The sequence below is a fragment of the Gorilla gorilla genome, chromosome 5 (genome assembly GCF_029281585.2).
Source record: "Gorilla gorilla gorilla isolate KB3781 chromosome 5, NHGRI_mGorGor1-v2.1_pri, whole genome shotgun sequence".
Lineage (NCBI taxonomy): Eukaryota > Metazoa > Chordata > Mammalia > Primates > Hominidae > Gorilla > Gorilla gorilla.
Genome location: NC_073229.2, coordinates 105,463,197 through 105,485,417, shown reverse-complemented (window position 1 = coordinate 105,485,417; position 22,221 = coordinate 105,463,197). Strand labels below are relative to the sequence as shown.

The 22,221-nt window shown below is 39.8% G+C and overlaps 1 pseudogene; it reads right to left on the bottom strand.

Annotated features, from left to right (window-relative positions):
• Positions 1-3,754: 3,754 nt before the first annotated feature.
• Positions 3,755-8,098, bottom strand: LOC129534469 (uncharacterized; annotated as a pseudogene).
• Between the last annotated feature and the right edge of the window lie 14,123 nt (positions 8,099-22,221).

Genomic DNA, 22,221 nt, shown 5'->3' with positions numbered 1-22,221 from the left:
TTGCCTGCTACAGCATGGGCTTCTAAAACCTATAAACTCTCCTTACCATTCCCCCATTTTACCTGTCCTAAAACCAGACAAGCCTTACAAGTTAGTTCAGAATCTGCGCCTTATCAACCAAATTGTTTTGCCTATCCACCCCATGGTGCCAAACCCATATACTCTCCTATCCTCAATACCTCCCTCTACTACCCATTATTCTGTTCTGGATCTCAAACATGCTTTCTTTACTATTCCTTTGCACCCTTCATCGCAGCCTCTCTTTGCCTTCACTTAGTTTGACCCTGACACCCATTAGGCTCAGCAAATTACCTGGGCTGTACTGCCGCAAGGCTTCACAGACAGCCCCCATTACTTCAGCCAAGCCCAAATTTCATCCTCATCTGTTACCTATCTTGGCATAATTCTCATAAAAACACCCATGCTCTCCCTGCTGATCATGCCCGATTAATCTCCCAAACCTCAATCCCTTACAAAAGAACAACTCCTTTCCTTCCTAGGCATGGTTAGTGTGGTCAGAATTCTTACACAAGAGCCAGGACCACACCCTGTAGCCTTTCTGTCCAAACAACTTGACCTTACTGTTTTAGCCTAGCCCTCATGTCTGCGTGCAGCAGCTGCCACTGCTTTAATACTGTTAGAGGCCCTAAAAATCACAAACTATGCTCAACTCACTGTCTACATTTCTTATAACTTCCAAAATCTATTTTCTTCCTCATACCTGACGCATATACTTTCTGCTCCCCGGCTCCTTCAGCTGTACTCACTCTTTAAGTCCCACAATTACCATTGTTCCTGGCCCGGACTTCAACCTGGCCTCTCACATTATTCCTGATACCACACCTGACCCCCATGACTGTATCTCTCTGATCCACCTGATATTCACCCCATTTCCCCATATTTCCTTCTTTCCTGTTCCTCATCCTGATCACGCTTGATTTATTGATGGCAGTTCCACCAGGCCTAATCTCCACACACCAGCAAAGGCAGGCTATGCTATAGTACAAGCCACTAGTCCGCCTCTCAGAACCTCTCATTTCCTTTCCATCGTGGAAATCTATCCTCAAGGAAATAACTTCTCAGTGTTCCATCTGCTATTCTACTACTCCACAGGGATTATTCAGGCCCCCTCCCTTCCCTACACATCAAGCTCGAGGATTTGCCCCCACCCAGGACTGGCAAATTAGCTTTACTCAACATGTCCTGAGTCAGGAAACTAAAATACCTCTTAGTCTAAATAGACACTTTCACTGAATAAGTAAAGGCCTTTCCTACAGGGTCTGAGAAGGCCACCACAGTCATTTCTTCCCTACTGTCAGACATAATTCCTCAGTTTAGCCTTCCCACCTCTATACAGTCTGATAACAAACCAGCCTTTATTAGTCAAATCAGCCAAGCAGTTTTTCAGGCTCTTAGTATTCAGTGAAACCTTTATATCCCTTACTGTCCTCCATCTTCAAGAAAAGTAGAACGAACTAAAGGTCTTTTAAAAACACACCTCACCAAGCTCAGCCACCAACTTAAAAAGGACTGGACAATACTTTTACCACTTTCACTTCTCAGAATTCAGGCCTGTCCTCAGAATGCTACAAGGTACAGCCCATTTGAGCTCCTGTATAGACGCTCCTTTTTTTTTTTATTATACTTTAAGTTTTAGGGTACATGTGCACATTGTGCAGGTTAGTTACATATGTATACATGTGCCATGCTGGTGTGCTGAACCCACTAACTTGTCATCTAGCATTAGGTATATCTCCCGATGCTATCCCTCCCCCCTCCCCCCACCCCACAACAGTCCCCAGCATGTGATATTCCCCTTCCTGTGTCCATGTGATCTCATTGTTCAATTCCCACCTATGAGTGAGAATATGCAGTGTTTGGTTTTTTGTTCTTGCGATAGTTTACTGAGAATGATGATTTCTAATTTCATCCATGTCCCTACAAAGGACATGAACTCATCCTTTTTTATGGCTGCATAGTATTCCATGGTGTATATGTGCCACATTTTCTTAATCCAGTCTATCCTTGTTGGACATTTGGGTTGGTTCCAAGTCTTTGCTATTGTGAATAATGCCTCAATAAACATACGTGTGCATGTGTCTTTATAGCAGCATGATTCATAGTCCTTTGGGTATATACCCAGTAATGGGATGGCTGGGTCAAATGGTATTTCCAGTTCTAGATCCCTGAGGAATCGCCACACTGACTTCCACAATGGTTGAACTAGTTTACAGTCCCACTAACAGTGTAAAAGTGTTCCTATTTCTCCACATCCTCTCCAGCACCTGTTGTTTCCTGACTTTTTAATGATTGCTATTCTAACTGGTGTGAGATGGTATCTCATTGTGGTTTTGATTTGCATTTCTCTGATGGCCAGTGATGATGAGCATTTTTTCATGTGTTTTTTGGCTGCATAAATGTCTTCTTTTGAGAAGTGTCTGTTCATGTCCTTCACCCACTTTTTGATGGGGTTGTTTGTTTTTTTCTTGTAAATTTGTTTGAGTTCATTGTAGATTCTGGATATTAGCCCTTTGTCAGATGAGTAGGTTGCGAAAATTTTCTCCCATTTTGTAGGTTGCCTGTTCACTCTGATGGTAGTTTCTTTTGCTGTGCAGAAGCTCTTTAGTTTAATTAGATCCCATTTGTCAATTCTGTCTTTTGTTGCCATTGCTTTTGGTGTTTTAGACATGAAGTCCTTGCCCATGCCTATGTCCTGAATGGTAATGCCTGGCTAGCCATATGTAGAAAGCTGAAACTGGATCCCTTCCTTACACCTTATACAAAAATCAATTGAAGATGGATTAAAGACTTAAACGTTAGACCTAAAACCATAAAAACCCTAGAAGACACTCCTTTTTATTAGGCCCCAGTCTCATTCAACACCAGACCAACTTAGACTGTGCCCCAAAAAAACTTGTCATCCCTACTATCTTTTGTCTAGTCATACTCCTATTCGCCATTCTCAACTACTCATACATGCCCTGCTCTTGTTTACACTGCTGGTTTACACTGTTTCTCCAAGCCATCACAGCTGATATCTCCTGGTGCTATCCCCAAACTGCCACTCTAAACTCTTGAAGTAAATAAATAATCTTTGCTGGCAGGACTAGGCTGAATCTCCTTAGGCACTCTGTAATCAGATGTCCTAGGTCCTCCCAATTCTTAGACCTTTTATACCTGTTTTTCTCCTTCTCTTGTTCCATTTAGTTTTTCAATTGATACAAAACCGTATCCAGGCCATCACCAATCATTCTATGCGACAAATATTTCTTCTAACAACCCCACAATATCACCCCTTACCACAAGATCTTCCTTCAGCTTAATCTGTCCCACTCTAGGTTCCCACACCGCCCCAATCCCGCTTGAAGCAGCCCTGAGAAGCATCGTCCATTCTCTCTCCATACCACCCCCCAAAATTTTCACCACCCCAACACTTCAACACTATTTTGTTTTATTTTTCTTATTAATATAAGAAGGCAGGAATGTCAGGCCTCTGAGCCCAAGCCAAACCATCGCATCCCCTGTGACTTGCACGTATATGTCCAGATGGCCTGAAGTAACTGAAGAATCACAAAAGAAGTGAAAAGGCCCCGCCCTGCCCCGCCTTAACTGATGACATTCCACCATTGTGATTTGTTCCTGCCCCACCTTAACTGAGTGATTAAACCTGTGAATTTCCTTCTCCTGGCTCAGAAGCTAGGAAATCCTAGTTGGCCTAGGAAATCCAACTAGTCCTGTCTCTCAGTCCCCCCTCTCAACAGGAAAATCCAAGTCGGGGAGGTTGGCCGACAACTGCTGCAACTGCTTCTTGCTGAATTGGGGCATAGTAGGGGTCATGCAGTTGAGATTTCCTTGGGAGGGGTGACTTCGATGTCATTAACATTGGAGCATGGGCTAGCAGGCCGGTCCAGGGGTCCGTGGTAGATCTTAGTCATGGACTGCATCTGGGGCTCCATTTGAAGAATGATTTGTAGTTTTACAGCTTTGATTCTGGAAGAGAAAAACTTAACAAGGAGGTTAAAGATGCAAGGATTGAAATATATGGCCTGCAGCGCAGGGGATTACTTCTTTGGCACACTTTACAGGCCCAGACTATCTGCTTGATAGTTTTGAAAAGGCCTGGTCCAGTAAATAATAATTTGGCCATCTGATGGGTGTTATCAGTGCTTAAGTGAAAGGTTTGGTGAAGGATTTTAAGTAATTTCTATTGGTTAGCTGCAGGCAAAATATTTTTCCTTCTTTGGTGGCTAGCCATCCGGAGAGGAGGAAACTATGTCTTCATGAGGTTCCTCATCCTAGTTCTTCTTCTGAGTACTGGGGCTTGGTCTCCTGGAGGGGATTACCCCATACTCGGAGTCCTTCTGTAAGCATTTGTAATGGTGGGTCCTGCCTTGTGGCTCTTTTGGCTTCAATATCTGCTTGGTGGTTCCCTTCTATTTCTCTTTCCTTTCCTTTCTGATGACCCCAGCAGTGTAAGACTGCCACCTCTTTATGTTCCTGTACAGCCAATAATAATTTCCTAATGGCTTCCTGATGTTTGATAGGTGTTCCCTTGGAAGTTAGGAATTTCCTTTCTCTCCATATTGCTGCATGGGCATGGAGGGCTAGGTAAGCATACTTAGAGTCTGTGTATATATTTACCCTTTTTCCTTCTCCTGATTCTAGTGTCTGAGTGAGGGCTATTAGTTTTGCCAGCTGAGCACTAGTTCCTGGAGGGAGGGGATTACTTTCAAGTATTCCATTATCACTGACAACTGCATACCCCACTTTTTGAAGTCCTTTTTCTGCAAAGGAACTTCCATCAGTATACAAGTTGAGATCAGGATCAGTCAAGGGAACCTCTAAAAGGTCCCTTCGAGTGGCGTAGGTTTGAGCAATTACTTGTTGACAGTTACGTTCCATCTTTTCTTCATTGTCTGGAAGAAATTTGGCTGGGTTGAGAGTTGCACAAGTGTGCAGTCGCAGCACTGGCCTTTCAAGTAATAGAGCCTGATATTTGTCTGACAGCCACAAGTCCCCTTTAGCAGTGAGTATGCCATTCACATCATGAGATGTCCACACAGTAAGGTCTCTTCCCTGTATTATTTTAACGGCTTCAGATACTAAGCCTGCTACTGTCAGCACTACCTGTAAACAGTGAGGCCAACCCTTTGCCACTACATCAATTTCCTTACTCAGTTTTGCCATGGGTTGCAAGCTCATCCCTCGGACCTGAGTAAGGACTACTAGAGCTATTCCTGCTTTTTCTGTGACTTATAAAGAAAAGTCTTGTCCCGTTGGCAAGCTTAACACTGTGGCTTGGGTTAGGGCCTCCTTTAGGGCCTGGAAAGCCACTTCTGCCTCAGATGTCCATCTTACTAAATGGGTATTGGCTTTCTGAGTTTCCTTAATTAGTGTATATAATGGTCTGGCTATTTCACCATACCTGGGAATCCATATTCCGCAGAAACCTGTTATGCCAAGGAACCCTCTTAGTTGCTTTAGGGTTTTGGGATGAGGATAAGCCAGTGTAGGCTGGACACATTCCTCACTGAGGGCCCTGGTGCCTTTGGATAATTTTAGCCCTAAGTATTTAACCTGCTGTGAGCAGAGCTGAGCCTTTCATTTGGAAACCTTGTAGCCACAGGTAGTGAGGAAATTTAAGAGCGCTTGGGTGGCTTGATGGCACAAGGTTTCTGAACAGGTGGCTAAAATTAAATCATCCACGTACTGAAGGACAAGAGTGTCCAGGTATGAGAATTGGCTCAAGTCTTGGGCTAATGCCTGGCCAAATAAAAGGGGGCTATCCTTGAACCCTTGGGGTAAAACAGTCCAGGTGAATTGAGATGTTAGGTTCGAAGGATCTTCAAAGGCAAACAAGAATTGACAGTCAGGATGTACAGGGATGCAGAAAAAGGCATCCTTAAGGTCCAGGACTGTAAGCCACTCTGCTTCCTGTGGTATTTGGGAAAGCAGAGTATAAGGGCAAGGTACAGCTGGGTATAGAGGAAAAACAGCCTCATTGATAATCCTGAGATCTTGCATTAACCTCTACTATCTGTTGGGTTTCTGTATGTACTCCTAAAATTGGAGTATTGCAGGGGCTACTGCATGCTTTTACCAGGTCTTGGGCTTTTAGGTCCTTAACAATCTTTTGGAGTCCTTGTTGGGCCTCGGATCTGAGGGAAAGGTTTTGGTAGGGAAAGGAGGCGGAATTCTTTAGTTTAACTTGAACAGAATGGGTATTCTTTGCTCATCTATATTGTCCTTCTGTTGCCTAGACTTCAGGATTAATTCCTTCCTCAAGCAGGGGACAACAAATGGGTGTTCCTTCTCCTATGTTCAGATGTATAATGGCTCCTGCTTTGCTAGAATGTCTCTCCCTAATAAGGGAGTGGGGCTTTCAGGCATAATTAGAAAAGCATGTGAAAAGAGTGAAGTTCCCTAGTCACAACTTAGTGGCTGGGAGAAGTATCTAGTGAGTGATTGTCCTAGGACCCCTCAGATAGTGATAGATCTGGAGGACAGTTGTCCAGGACAGGACAGTAAGACTGAGAAGGCCACACCAGTGTCCAGGAGACAGTTAACTTCCTGGCCCTCAATGGTCAAGCATACTCAGGGCTCTGCGAGGGTGATGGCATGGGCTGGCGCTTGCCCCAGGCACCCTCAGTCCTGCTGCTGGATCATCTGGTTAGTGGCTTCTGACTCAGAGGAACTTCATCCCCTGGGGCAGTGGGCCTTCCAGTGATTTCCTTGACATAAGAGGCATGGATGAGAGGGCATCTTATTTCTACTTGGACAATCTTTTTTAAAGTGTCCTTGTAGACCACACTGGAAGCAAGCCCTATTAGGCATTCAATTTTTCCAGCTTTTCCCTTTTCCAGAGCCTCCAAAGTCCACTTGCCTGAGGGCCATGACTAAAGCGGTGGCCTTCTTTTTTTTTTTATCCCATTTGTCCCGTTCTGCCTGCTCCTCCTGATCTCTATTATAAAAAACCAAGGTTGCCAAGTTCAATAGGGTTTCTAAGTTTTGCTCCGGGCCTAAGGCAGATTTTGAAGTTTTTTTTTCTAACGTCTGCAGCTCACTGAGTGATAAACTAATCCTTTAAGATTAGTTGGCCTTCAATAGAGTCAGATGACCGAGAGGTATGCTTCCTCAATGCCTCCCTTAGTCTCTCCAGAAAGGCGGTAGGATTTTCTTTCTTTCCCTGTGTTATAGTGGATATCATTGAATAATTCATAGTCTTCCTAGTTTTCCTTAGTCCTTTTAGCACGCAAGTTAGCAAATGTCTGTGGCACCAATCTCCACATTCTGATTCTGTGTCCCAGTGAGGGTCTACACTGGGAACTGCCTGCTGGCCTGTGGGGAATTGTTCCCTTTCCTCTGTTGTCATCCTATCATTGACCTGACTGAGATACCAGAGATCGCCAAATTCTTGGGCTGCAGTTATGGCGGCACTTCTATTATTTGGGGCTAGTGTCTGATTTAGCAGTAACGTATCTCTCCATGTCAGATCAAAGGATTGTCTTAACCCTTGTAAAACATCAGTATAGCCATCAGAGTTATCTGAGAATTTACCTAGGTCTATTTTAATTTGGTTTAAGTCTGAGAGAGAAAAAGGTACATGCACTCTAGCTGGGCCAAATTCTCCTCCTCCCACTGCTTGCAGGGGGCATAATCGGGAATATTGGCACTGATTCATTGTTTACCCCTTTATCTATCTCCTTTTAGACTGTTTGGGTTGAAGGGGGGTCCTTATTAGTTGGAGAAGGAGTCGGGGGGACGCTGGGATAGGGAAGTAGACTCTGAGGGCTTCCTGTAGGGCATAAACCACACTTTTTACATAATTGCAAGTTGTCTCTTAATGAAAAGAAAGTTTGCACATATGGCATTTCACTCCATTTACCTTTTTCCTACAAAAGGGGTCTAGCTGTAAGATGGTGTTATAATTTATACCTCCCGCAGGAGGCCAGGTTTCTCCCCATTGAAGAGGGTATTGTGGCCAGGCTGCAGTGCAGAATATAAGTCATTTCTTTCTTAGTGTCTGAGGGTCAAATTGGTCCTAATTCTCCAGAATACATCTTAGGGGTGTTTTTGCCTTGGGGGAAATGTTTCCCATCTGAAAAAAAGAACATAGGGATGCCAGCACCCCTAGTCATTTTCTGATGAGCATTAGTCCTAGAGCGTCCTGTATGGTCCTAATGCTTATTCCTTCCCAGGGTGCGTAACCACCCATGGACCTCTGCTTATTGGATTAGTTATGCTCACCGATGTAGAAGTCCTGCATCTGTTTTCCCACCTCTCTTGACCACAAAGAAAGGGGTCTGGGCTGCTGGATTCTAGTGGTCCTTTACCAGCGTGCCCAACATTGCCTTTGCACTCAGGGGTGACTCCTACAGTTGGGCTGGGTTCCTGAGTATTTCATAACAACCCAGCTGCCCCATCAAGATGCATTCCCATAAAAGCAGTTCTTATGCAAATTCATTTCAGAGAGGGTGTAGGTAACCTTTTGAGTCAGGATTCAGATAGTCTTTTTGATTCTGCAAGTACTTTAAGGTTTGGCTGAGTGCAAACAGCTCGCACATTTGAGAAGACCAGTTATTAGGCAGTTTTTCTAACTCTGCTTCTACAAGAGTCTCCGTATCAATTACTGAATACCCATTGTGGTTTTTTCCTCAATCATCTGGGAGGAAACATCTATAGTCCTGTCCTGAAGGGAGTTCCTCCTAGGTCTGGTCAGACCTTTGTATGGTAATTAAGATTTAAATCCCCTGTTAGGAAATCTGCTGGGTTAAGGGAATTATCAGTGGTTGGAGTTACATTACCCTTTTCTAACATAATAGACCCATACTTTAAGATTTTTGAGTTAGTAAGCTACCTTTTTCCTTTTTTTTTTTTTTTTTTTTTTTTGACTTAGAGTAATTCTGAACTGGTGAGGTGTGCTCACAATGAGGTTTCCTCTAAAAGTTACTTTCTACTTTTAGCAAAGCAGTTGCTGCTACCAACTGAATGCATTTGGCCCATCCGTGGATTACTGGGTTAAGGATTTTTGATAGGAAAGCTATGGATTGTCAGTGGCCTCAGTGCTTTCGGGCTATGACCTTATTTACACTGACAACAAAGCAGCACTGAAGTTTTAATAGTGTCACGGAGAAGACCTTCAATTATCATTACAGGTTTTAAATTTACCCTGGCTTTTAAAGGAATAGGGCACACTTTTTTTTTTTTTTTTTTTTTACTATTTCTATCTTTTTCTTTCTTTTTCTCTTTGACTCCCTCTTTGTCTCTCTCTCCATCTCTTTCTCTCTCTGACTCTCTCTCTCTCTCCCTCTCTCTCTCTCTCTCTCTCTGTGTCTCTCTCTTAGCCATTACAAACTTGGGGCCCTGGCAAGGGTGGTGGGGAATGGGTCCCACATAACTGCCCATTCCAGAGCTGTATACCTAAATTGGGAGGGACACCAGGGATAAGACTCCCTGGGTTATAGCCTAGGTGCCTAAGGACACAAAATAGAGCTTCCTTAGATTCCTTTGGAGATACAACTTGCTAGAGGAAATGGAAGTCTGAACCATTAGTACCCAGGAGGCAGAAATCAGAGGAAATCGATTCAGAGGTAAGGAGAATTTTGGGGCTACACTTTGAAGAAAGTTGTGGTTGGGACCCAGGAGGTATGGGTCAGAAGGAGAGGTATGGGTCAGAAGGAAATGTAGGGGCGCATGCATGGGCAACTGTTGAGTAGAGACTTCTGGCTGTGCCATGATCTCAACCGGCTACTGCCAGGAGTTCAGGCCGACAGCTTTCTGCCTCTATTCGGCCCTTGGCTTCCCCAAGAAAACTGAAAGTGGAAGCTGGCTCGAGGCAGGCCAGTGTCCCCAAATCAGAAGTGTTGGGGGTTGTTAGAAAGCCCTTCCCCAGATAGCCTCACACCTGGGTCTTAAGTCCCGCAGCCATGCTAATTGTTTTTAACTGGCCGACAGGTGCCCGGTATTTTCCTCCAATTCTAAGGAAGGATAGGACAGAATAGCAAGCGAAAGTGGTCCAATATTACTCACGACTTTGGATGTCCCTTCGTGGTCACCAAAATGTTACCGGGGGTCCTTGCTCATAGAGCTTCCAAGATGATGGCAAGCCGCTTCCAAGATGGTGGTGGGCTGCTTCCAAGATGGTGGCAAGCCTCGTGTTCTCGGACCTGGGGTTCTTGGCTTCACAGATTCCAAGGAATGGAATCTTGGTCCATGCGGTGAGTATTATAGCTCTATTAGAAGCCGTGGGTCACGGAAGAGAATGGTGGAACCCAGTGACTAGTGTTCAGCTCGATTAGGATGAACCCAGGCACTTAGCCATGTGGGAACAATGGCAAGCCTTTAGCCCAATTGGGAGTGGCAATGGGTACCTTGCTGGATCAGGAGCACAGCGGACACCCTGCCAGATCCGGAAGGATGGAAGTCAGCGGCGGGTCTGCGATGGTGGCAAAACAGCAGTGGTGCCCAGCGAGCAAAAGCTCTGCTTGAGCCTTAACGAACATGGACCAGAAGCTTGCAGTTGCAAGATTTAATAGAGTGAAATAGAGTGAAAACAGAGCTCCCATACAAGGGGAGGGGACCCAAAGGGGGTGGCCATTGCTGGCTCGAATGCCTGGGTTTATATCGTGATCATTGTCCCTCCCACTGTGCTCTCAGGAACAGATGATTGGCTATTTCTTTACCTCCTGTTTTTGCCTAATTAGCATTTTAGTGAGCTCTCCTTACTATCTGATTGGTCGGGTGTGATCTAAGTTACAAGCCCTGTGTTTAAAGGTAGAAGTGGTCACCTTCCCAGCTAGGCTTAGGGATTCTTAGTTGGCCTAGGAAATCCAGCTACTCCTGTCTCTCAATTCTTCCTTTAGTCTCAGCAAATCTCAGTTGTTCCTGAGCACTGCTACAGAGCAGGTTGGAGGTCTACAAACCACTGCTCAACGAAATAAAAGAGGACAAAAACAAATGGAAGAACATTCCATGCTCATGGATAGGAAGAATCAATATTGTAAAAATGGCTATACTGCCCAAGGTAATTTATGGATTCAATACCATCTCCATCAAGCTACCAATGACTTTCTTCACAGAATTGGAAAAAACTACTTTAAAGTTCATATGGAACCAAAAAAGAGCCCGCATTGCCAAGACAATCTTAAGGCAAAAGAACAAAGCTGGAGGCGTCATGCTACCTGACTTCAAACTATACTACAAGGCTACAGTAACCAAAACAGCATGGTACTTGTACGAAAACAGAGATAGACCAATGGAACAGAATAGAGCCCTCAGAAATAATACCACACATCTACAACCATCTGATCTTTGACAAACCTGACAAAAACAAGAAATGGGGAAAGGATTCCCTATTTAATAAATGGTGCTGGGAAAACTGGCTAGCCATATGTAGAAAGCTGAAACTGGATCCCTTCCTTATACCTTATATAAAAATTAATTCAGGATGGATTAAAGACTTAAATGTTAGACCTAAAACCATAAAAACCCTAGAAGAAAACCTAGGCAATACCATTCAGGACATAGGCATGGGCAAGGACTTCATGTCTAAAACACCAAAAGCAATGGCAACAAAAGCCAAAATTGACAAATGGGATCTAATTAAACTAAAGAGTTTCTGCATAGCAAAAGAAACTACCATCAGAGTGAACAGGCAACCTACAGAATGGGAGAAAATTTTTGCTATCTACTCATCTGACAAAGGGCTAATATCCAGAATCTATAAAGAACTCAAACAAATTTACAAGAAAAAACAAACAACCCCATCAAAAAGTGGGTGAAGGATATGAACAGACACTTCTCAAAAGAAGACATTTATGCAGCCAAAAGACACATGAAAAAATGCTCATCATCACTGGCCATCAGAGAAATGCAAATCAAAACCACAATGAGATACCATCTCACACCAGTTAGAATAGCAATCATTAAAAAGTCAGGAAACAACAGGTGCTGGAGAGAATGTGGAGAAATAGGAAAACTTTTACACTGTGGTGGAACTGTAAACTAGTTCAACCATTCTGGAAGACAGTGTAGCGATTCCTCAAGGATCTAGAACTGGAAATACATTTGACCCAGCCATCCCATTACTGGTTATATATCCAAAGGATTATAAATCATGCTGCTATAAAAACACATGCACACGTATGTTTATTTTGGCACTATTCACAATAGCAAAGACTTGGAACCAACCCAAATGTCCAACAATGATAGACTGGGTTAAGAAAATGTGGCACATATGCACCATAGAATACTATGCAGCCATAAAAAGGATGAATTCGTGTCCTTTGTAGGGACATGGATGAAGCTGGAAATCAGCATTCTCAGCAAACTGTTGCAGGGACAAAAAACCAAACACTGCATGTTCTCAGTTATAGGTGGGAATTGAACAATGAGAACACTTGGACATAGGAAGGGGAACATCACACATGGGGGCCTGTTGTGGGGTGGGGGAAGAGGGGAGGGATAGCATTAGGGGATATACCTAATGTAAATGACGAGTTAATGGGTGCAGCACACCAACATGACACATGTATACATATGTAACAAACCTGCACGTTGTTCACATGTACCCTAAAACTTAAAGTATAATAAAAAATAAAATACAATAAAACACACATCTAAGCATAATCTGATCACACTTAATGTCTTTCATTCTCTCTCCATTGCCTAGCAAACCATGTTTATACTCCATAAAATCATTTGCCCTTGTCTTCTGCCTTCTTGGCCCTTTTTCTACTTATGTCCTGTGCTTAAATTAGTCTTTTACATCCTCTAATTTGTCATGTTTTTCAGGTCTCTGTGCCTGTGATACTCTCTTTGCCTGGAATTTCTCTTCACCATGTATAATAAAAAATAATTTGGTAATTTCTCAAGATATAGTTTAAAGATTACTTCCTTGATGAAGCCATTCTTGATGTTTGTACTTAGCTTAACTTGCTTCCTCTTCTTCCTCCCCTATTGAATTCTTTGTATGCTATTGTTATAGCTCTCTCACCATGATTGTGAATACTTACTTATATTCTCTAATAGACTATGGTCACAGTAAAAACAAAACAAGACAAAACAAAACAAAAAATCTTATAATTGGTGTCTGTCTCCAATTGCCCCTCATTCTAACCTTTCTTCCACATTGTTTCAGATTAGCCAAAAACTCTTAATTTTCCTTTATTGCTTGTAAGATAAAGTTCAAACTACTCAGAATAGTACAGGAGGATCTCCAGTCTCTATCCCAGTCCCAATCGCCCCACCCATGCCATGCATGCCGCACTTTAATGTATAATAAATCACTCCTAAATGCACCATGGTAGTTGTACACTTTTGTTTGTTTTCCCTTTTTTGAAGAATGTCCTTTTCCTTCTTTCCAGATGATCTACTCCTATTTATGATTTGAAGATTCATGAAACACACACACTTTTATAAAGCCTCCCTTGAACACTTTGGTAAAAGCATATGTCTCTTTTTTTCTACTACCAGAGCATCTTCTGCAGAGGGCACATCTAAGCTGGAATCTTGTATAATAATAGTTTAACTGTTCTCCTCCTTCCATATGTGCTCCCTTCAGTCAATCCTAAGCACAATAACTATAGTAATTTGTTTAAAAGGAAAATCAGATCTTTTCAGTCTCTTATTGAAAACCCTTCACCAGCTCCCCAGAACATGCAAGTCCTAACTAGTCCCCATGCCATATGACCTCTGTCACTTCTTTGACCTCACCTCATATAACTCTCTCATTTCCTCTGTTCCATCCACCCTGGCTGGTTGCCTCACTCTTCCTCGAACATCCTAGATAAGTCTCTGGCTCTGAATATTTGCATTTGCATTTTCTTTACCTGGAACTCTCTTCTACAAATAATTGCATGGCTTACCCCTTCTGTTTTTCAGGTGCTTTCTTAAATGTCACATTTTCAATGAAACCTTTCCAAATATCCCATTTACACTGTACCCATCTCTTTTCCTGCCAACACTCCATATTCTCCTTCATTGCTTTCATTTTTTTCACATCTAATATTTCCTATATTCCCCCTGGAAAACAAGCTTCATAGAGCATGGGTTTTTACCTCTTTGTTTTATGAGGTATCTATTCTAAGAAACATTTTTGCTACATAATGGGACTCAATTATATATATTGAATAAACATACACATTCTTACTAACAATTACTAAATGGAGAGGTCATGTTTGACTTAATTTCTTTTTCTTTTTTTTTTTTTTTTGAGACGGAGTCTTGCTCTGTCGCCCATGCTGGAGTGCAGTGGCACGATCTTGGCTAACTGCAACCTCCGCCTGCTGGGTTCACGCCATTCTCCTTCCTCAGCCTCCCAAGTAGCTGGGACTACAGGCGCCCGCCACTATGCCAGGCTAATGTTTTGTATTTTTAGTAGAAACGGGATTTCACCGTGTTAGCCAGGATGGTCTCGATCTCCTGACCTCGTGATCCGCCCTCAGCCTCCCAAAGTGCTGGGATTACAGGCGTGAGCCACCGCGCCCGGCAACTTAATTTCATGATTCCATCTGGGAATGATTCCTGGCACATAATTATTAAGTCTACAAAGGTCTTTGATGAATAAATGAATGCATTTCCTAACCCTTGAATTCAATGTGGAAGAAGCTACTTAACATGCAGCAGTGTATTTGCTGGATTTCTGCCAACTAAATGAAGCTATTTAAATATTTTCTCATCCTAAGTGGGACATGGTCAACTGTTATTGGCTACAGATGAAAATGTCCCTCATTTATTTAATAGAATATTAGAATTCAATCCACTGGATAAATCGGTAGGATTTTGAGATTCCTTTGTATTGTACCCTTTAACAATCTCATTTTCCTATATCGTTGAAAGACGGAACTACTTTTCAACCCTGGGTTCAACTTAGAACTACTGGGACATTACAGAAAATTGGAAGGCTGGTTACCCAGAACCATAAGTTCTCATTCAATTAGTTGGAGTGGAGCCTAAGCATTGGTAGTTTTAAAAAGCCCCAGAAAAATAGAAATGAGAGTCAGAATTAGGAACCAGAGTTTAAGAAAAATTGTAGAGCACACTGACTAGTCACGTCTTATTGTGTGCCATACACATACATCACTTGACTGTCTTCATGACTGTAAAGTTGAGATAATATTTTACACAAACTCAGCAGGAATTTAGAAAGATATATAATTTTATCAACTTTAATAATGCAAAAAATCTAGATTAAAAAATGTGAATGTTAGACTACTTTGTACTTTTTAGTTATTTGGTGAGCTTTTTGCTACATCACATATAAATTATCTGTTTTATCCCCTTAGCTATTGAATATAGTGTTAGTAAAGGAGAAAAACTGGCATCAAATTAAGAAATTTGTTACTTTTCTTTAAAAAATAAATCTTAAGGAAGGTTTCCATTTTTCTGCAAATTAAAGTCCTATGAATTAATTTATCATCAAAACAAGAGTCAATTTAAGAGATAATCTACAATGAGTTTTCAGATTGGATAATAAATAATATTAGAATTTTTTTCTGCCACTTATTCCCTTCCAATAGAACAATGAAAAATCCTTGATAATGATTTGCTGACTAACATAGAATAACCTCATTTGTATGTATATCAATTTTAAATTCGTCTGGCTGGGAACTCGGTAATTGGTTACACTTTAGTATATATGAGAGCAAATATAGAATATGGAAATCATTTTACACAAATTTTTCAATTTCTATATTTTTTTCATAGAATGAGTTGTATTATACCAGACACACACACACACACACACACACATTTCTATAAAATAAAATATAATCATCAATTTCTACCTAACAGCATATATGTTTCACCTATAGTTTATAGTGGCTATGGCTCAAAGGATGGCATTTTTCTTTTCATTTTGTTATTGAGTAATGGAGGAGACATAGAGGTGACTGGATTTATTTCCACAGTTACACTCTCTTCATTTTCAGTAACACCCGGGCCTTTGCTTCCTGGATGAAAATGAACCATTCCTAATCCCTGACTATGTGGAATGAGTTAGATAAAAAATGTCCCTTCTTACACACCACACAGTGAATAATGACACAGTGATGTTAATATTAGTGAATTTGAAAAATTTGAAGAAATAATGATTCATCAGCAGCAAGCATTTCTCACTATCCAATAAAACCATGTGCCCACAGCTTCTGGAAGCTTCCAGTTTTATAGCACAACCTCAAACTAGAGTACATCCAAGTTGTAAAAAAACTGAAGTACTACACTGCCACATTCTATGATAGGAAAAAAAAGAGTCTGGTATGTTTAAGAAATTCTATAATTTGTGCTTAATTCACTCCTCTCAGTCCAGTGTCTGTGTCATTTTGGTTCTGACTTTTAGGAAATGAATCTTTATAACTTCGGGGGGACAAAACTGTAAGATTTCTTCTGTTTTCATTTTCACTTCGATAAGTCCCATAAGATAAATAAGTCCAAATGTCAATCATGAATTTGCCTGATTCTTAACAAATGAAAATGTTTATCTCCTCTGTCAAGCTCTTTCTTATTCTTATTAGGACCTAGCTCTATATATCAAGACAGAAATAGAGTCAATTTAATATGTACTAACCAAAATTTATTTAGGATACTTGTATATAACTTAAGACAGAATATACTCAATTTATTTTCACATCAATGCTATGAGTTAGTTAAGATAGTTTAAATTTCACTCTTATGCCTTATGATTTTTGCTCTGATGCATGTATTTAGCCTTTGTCTTAACTTTCTCTGCTAAAAAAAGCTTTTTTAAAATAAAGGCTTGAAGAACAAAAGAGTAAACAAGTATCTCACTTCTATAACTATTTCATATATCTTTGTTGCTTCATTAAAATTTTAAAAATTTACTTTCTACATATTTTTTCTTTTTGTTTTTTAAAGAGTGAAGTATTTGTTTGATTAAAATTATATTTAAAAGTTAACCAATTTCAAAGACAGATATTCATCCTTGAAATAATTTTTTTTCTCTACTGATACTTTTTAGTTGGCTCAACCCCTTTCTCCAATTCAGATAAAATTGAAGGTTTTTCTCGGTGGGGGTTCTTGTGATATTGTTCAGGCTAGTCTCGAACTCATCTCAAGTGATGCTTCTTCATTGGCCCTCCAAAGTGCTGGGATTGCAGGTGTGAGACACCACATCTGGCCAGCAAACTTTTTCTGGGTCAAAAAACGATTTAAGTGGGTCTCAATAAGGTGTCCTAAAAAAGCATGGAGCTTAAGAGTCAGGAAGACCTGGATTCAGTGACCTTGGCAAGAAGCAGAGTATTTCCACATCTTATTTCTATTGTTCAAAAAGATGAACAATTCTATCTCATAAGGCTAGCATGGGATTAAATTTAGGTAGATAATGTACAAAGTAGGTTTGTTGTAGGTTCTCGTTCAAAAATAAGAATTCAATTTTCATTTATTTTTCTCATTTCCAGTAAAAGTGCTGAAATCATTTTTATCTAAGATTTTGTTGATGGCTATACTTCTAAATGACTATGATTATGTTAATGAATAACTTATGCAAGAAACATCATTTTACTATTTGGCGTTTTAGTCAGTGATTGCTTTCATAAAGTAGATATTCAGGGACCTGAAATTGTTACTACAGACAAGGCACCAGAAGAATTCTGTGCAAGCAAAAGTTCAGATCAAGTGCTTAATTTCTTATCAAAAAATCATAAGTTTTTGGCCCTAAGAAAGAATATTTTCAGAAAAATTAGCTCTATGTCCAATTAAATTACCAGTAATAGTTCATTTGAGTTGGCTTACTGAGCTTAACTGAAGTCATTCAATTGTCATTGGCAGGGGTGGGTGATGCCAAAAGCAAGGAAAGGAGAAAACTTGCATTAGACCTACTGCCTGGATGAAATGGGTAGGCTGTCTCCTGGACCTATTTTGAGGTGAACCAATCCAGATATATTATCTGTTTAAAAACAGTGCCTCACCAATGTCAGCATCTGAAGCCACTCTTAAAACATAGATTTTCATAAAACCTGAAATAGAAGGTGTAGTCCCTGGCAGCAGAATACACCCTGGCAGGAGATGACCATCTCAGCATCTGGTTAGTAAATTACCTCAGGCGAAATGCTCTCCTTTGTTGACAAATGGTCTAGCTACTTTCTTAGTGAGACTGGAGGATAAAAAATTCCTGGAAACATAGTCTGTATTCAGTCCCTAGGTATGGAAATTTGTTGAGAAGTTTCATGAACTAAATGTTCTTATAAGTGAAGTCAATGCTTCTCTTCCTGTCTTTTCTTTAAAAGCACAAGTAAGCTTGAAGACTTAAACCTTAAACTTGCTTCTGTTGCAGTTTTAATATCCAAACTTGTAAGAAACAAATCTCATATGACATTTTTATTAAAATAAATTTAAACAATTAGATTTTTTTTTTTTGAGATGGAGCTTCACTTTGTCTCCCAGGCTGGAGTAATTCTTTCCCAAGGTAACAGCATGGGAGAATTAACAATGTCATTTTTTTTTAATTTGGGCTATTTCAGTAACAAAAACAAACTAAAAGTTGGAACAGAAATAAAACTACTTCATAAAAAATTATTAGAATTTGAAGAGAACTTTGATAGTCTCTATACCAGCCTGTTTATAATATATATAGACAAGGATATAACAACATGAGGTATAAGCAGATTTAGAAACTAGTCAAAGATATATATATATAAAAATATATATAAATATATTATGTATATATAAATATATATAATATATTATGTATATATAATATAATATATTATATATTATATATTATATATTATATATTATATATTATATATAATATATAATATATTATATATTATATATAATATACATAATATATTATATATTATATATAATATACATAATATATTATGTATATTATATATATAATTATGTATATATTATGTATATTATATATATTATATATACATTCCTCAAATCTGCTTTTCAACTCTCAGTCTAGTGTTTCTTCCACAACCTCAAAGTTTATCTTTATGTGTAGCAAACAGTTCATGGATTTTTACGGCCAGAATAAGCATCACGTGACAGGGGATAAGGCTAGAAAGGTAGGTGGTATAAAACTGTGCAGATCTTTCTATGATAGGCTGAATAGTTGAAACTTTATTCCGCAGAAAATAGGGACCTACTGGTAAGAGTGTGGAAACTACTACTATATAAGAGGACAGTCAAGAAGACCATAAAACAGTCTTAGATATGTAGATTTATCCTCTGTCCATGAAGCTCGAAAGACAAGTTACCATGCATTTCACACACCACACTGGAGTAAATTCATCTTCTTACATAGTTCCTGGGTGCTATGGCTGCTATAAAAAGACCACAAGAAATAAGAACAGGATTCTTTCTAGAAGTAAATCACATTATGCATTTGGAGAAGGGAAAAAAGAAAAGATTTAATTATGCAAAACTGTTTATTCCTTCATATAATTATCTTTATTGAGACTGAAGTCCCATTTCTAAAAGTCAATATACCTTGAAAAATGTGTTTACATTCCTATAGTTTTTAACAGAGTGTAGTAGGAATGTCAGTGGAATAAGTATGGGCTTGGAGCTAGAAGACCTACAGCAATGTTTGTAACCTCTGGCAAGTCTTTAGCTTTAATTTATCAATTTGTAGGAAGAGAGTAATATTAATTATCTTTACTAATGTTGTGTACATAAGAAAGTGGTTGTGAAGCACCAGAAAGATAACGTATTTGAAAACTCTTAGGCTTGTTAGCGGTTACAGCAGACATAAAAGTGCTCTATTTGAATCTTAATTTGTTCAAAGTTATTGTATCAGTTCAAAGTATGGCATCAGTTTTATTGTCCAGTCACTGGCTCTAAAATTGTTGTGACTGTCAAAGAAGTTGATCCCCAAAAATAAAGATTTCACAATGTCTTCTTCAAAATTTTCAGTTGGACAGGTCATCTTATACTTCAAGGATGATGATGACTTGGGTATGCATTTGTGGGTCAAGCATGGGTCAAATGAAAAAGAAATCTTAAAAATTCACTTCAAATAATCTAATATCCTGCCATTATAGCATTTAAACCTAAAATAAAATAAACTTGCTACCTAAGAAAGTGATTGTAAAGGGAAACACTTAATGTGGAAGATAACTCTTTCTTGTATGATAAATATTTCACAACTCAGAAACTTACAAACATTATTGACAAATTACAAAAATATTATGTGGGACTTTTGGTTAGAATACAGAGTCACAGGAAATCATTGCTTTCATCTTAGCAACCAAAAGAAGTTGGGTAAACTTCAAAAACACATAGTTCTTTTAAAAAATCCTTCAGAGAGTTAAGGATGCAATAAAACCTAAATAAACTAATTTCCAGAAAAATGACAAGCCCTTCACAGAAGAGAAGAGTTCCACAGATGTTTTCATGTCGTGTGAAGTAGTGGGGGAGGAGGTACCTACCATAGAAGGGGGTAAGGAGAAACCAGCTAAACTTTTAATGAACTTTTAATGGCTGTGCGTAGGCTGGCATGAGAGTTTAGATTTCTAAGAAGCCTAAACCACAGAGCAAATCTGCAGCCACCCACCAAATCTTTCCCACAAGTGCTTGATGATACACACCGAAATACTGGAAACATGGCAAGAGAGCTGAAAGAGATTCCCCTGAGGCAGGCAGAGCTTGCCCTAAGTATAATAGAGCAGCCAACTGAAGGGGAGGGACGTGATGAGTAGGAGAGTTGAGACCCACTGGTCTCTCAGCTACACAGGCTGGGACAAAGAAGGATAAAAATTTTGACACACTCCAGTGCTTCATAGCTGTAAGACTGGTGAATGGAAATCAGGGTGAAAAGAGATATCCAGAGTTGAAAACCAAGGATGACCCTGGAAAGCAAAGACTTCTTTACAGTGAATCAAAAAGTTGGCAGCTAAGCTATAAAACAGAGCGATATCACTTCTGGCACAGAAAAGTAGTGGTTCAGCTCTAAAGCACAAATAAAACTCTTGAATCTGACTAGGGCTCAGATCCTAAGCCACGCTGAAGGGAAAGTTTAGATCTTCCCTGCAAACCACATGAAGTCAGTGGTCAATTTAGCATAACTAAAGCTGCAATAAAGTCAGTCTAATTCAACTGCATTTCATATTGATGAAGACTTCCACATTAGCATTCAAACAAAAGAAGAGGCATGACATTTTCTGGAAGTTAAGATCATTAACTTTAGTGCTTATTATTCTTTTATACAAAATTTCTTGTATATAATTAAAAACTGTAAGATGTTCTAACAGGTAGGACAATGGGGCCCATGACCAATAAAGGAAAAGGTCCATAGAAGCAGACACAGAGATGGCCCAGATCTTGGAATTATCAAGCAAATCCTTTAAAATAACTAATACAACGTGGCAACATGGTGAAATCCTATCTCTACACAAAATACAAACATTAGTCGGGTGTTGTGGCATGGGCCTGTAATCCCAGCTACTAAGGAGGCTGAGGTGGGAGGGTCTCTTGAGCTCAGGATGCGGAGGTTGCAATGAGCTAAGGTCATGTCATTGCACTCCAGCCTAGATGACAGAGTGAAACCCTGTCTCCAAAAAATAATAATAATAAAAATTAAAATAAAGAAAAATTTAAAAAAGAAAAAAATAAACTAGCACAAAACTGCTAAAAGGTATGTTGATAAAGATATCATGAAAGGCAATCTATTATACTCAAAGTTGGTAAATATTATAATAGACATAAAACAACAACACATGGAACAGAATAAATGAATTGGTAGAGAGATAAGGGAAGGTCCGATTCAAGAGGTGTCATTTCATCTGTGCCTTGCATGAAAGAAACAGAAAAAGTCATTCTTAGACGATGGAATAGATAATTCAAAGAGTGTACAGAGATAAGTAGTTATGAAATGGTTTTGTGTACCTGCAAAGCTGTGAGAATTTTCTATTGGTAGGAATATATACTTTTAGGGGTAGAGGCAGGGCAGCTTGATGGGTTTGTGAGCTGTACAGTTACACAAAGCCCTGTGCTCAGAAGGACCCTGTGATTGATTTAATTATTTGCTGTGGCTAAGTTGAAATTGTTAGCCATTGAACAAGGGTCCTCACGTTATTGTGCATTTAGACATGCAAATTATATAGCAAGTCCTGAGTAGGGGAAACTCTCAGGGGGAGATGTGTGGGCCAGATTGTGAAGGGCTTTGAATACATCATTAGTCAAAATGAAGTAATAACATGTTCCAGGTTCTGCAGGACAGGTCTGATTTACACCCTTGTCTCATCCTAATTT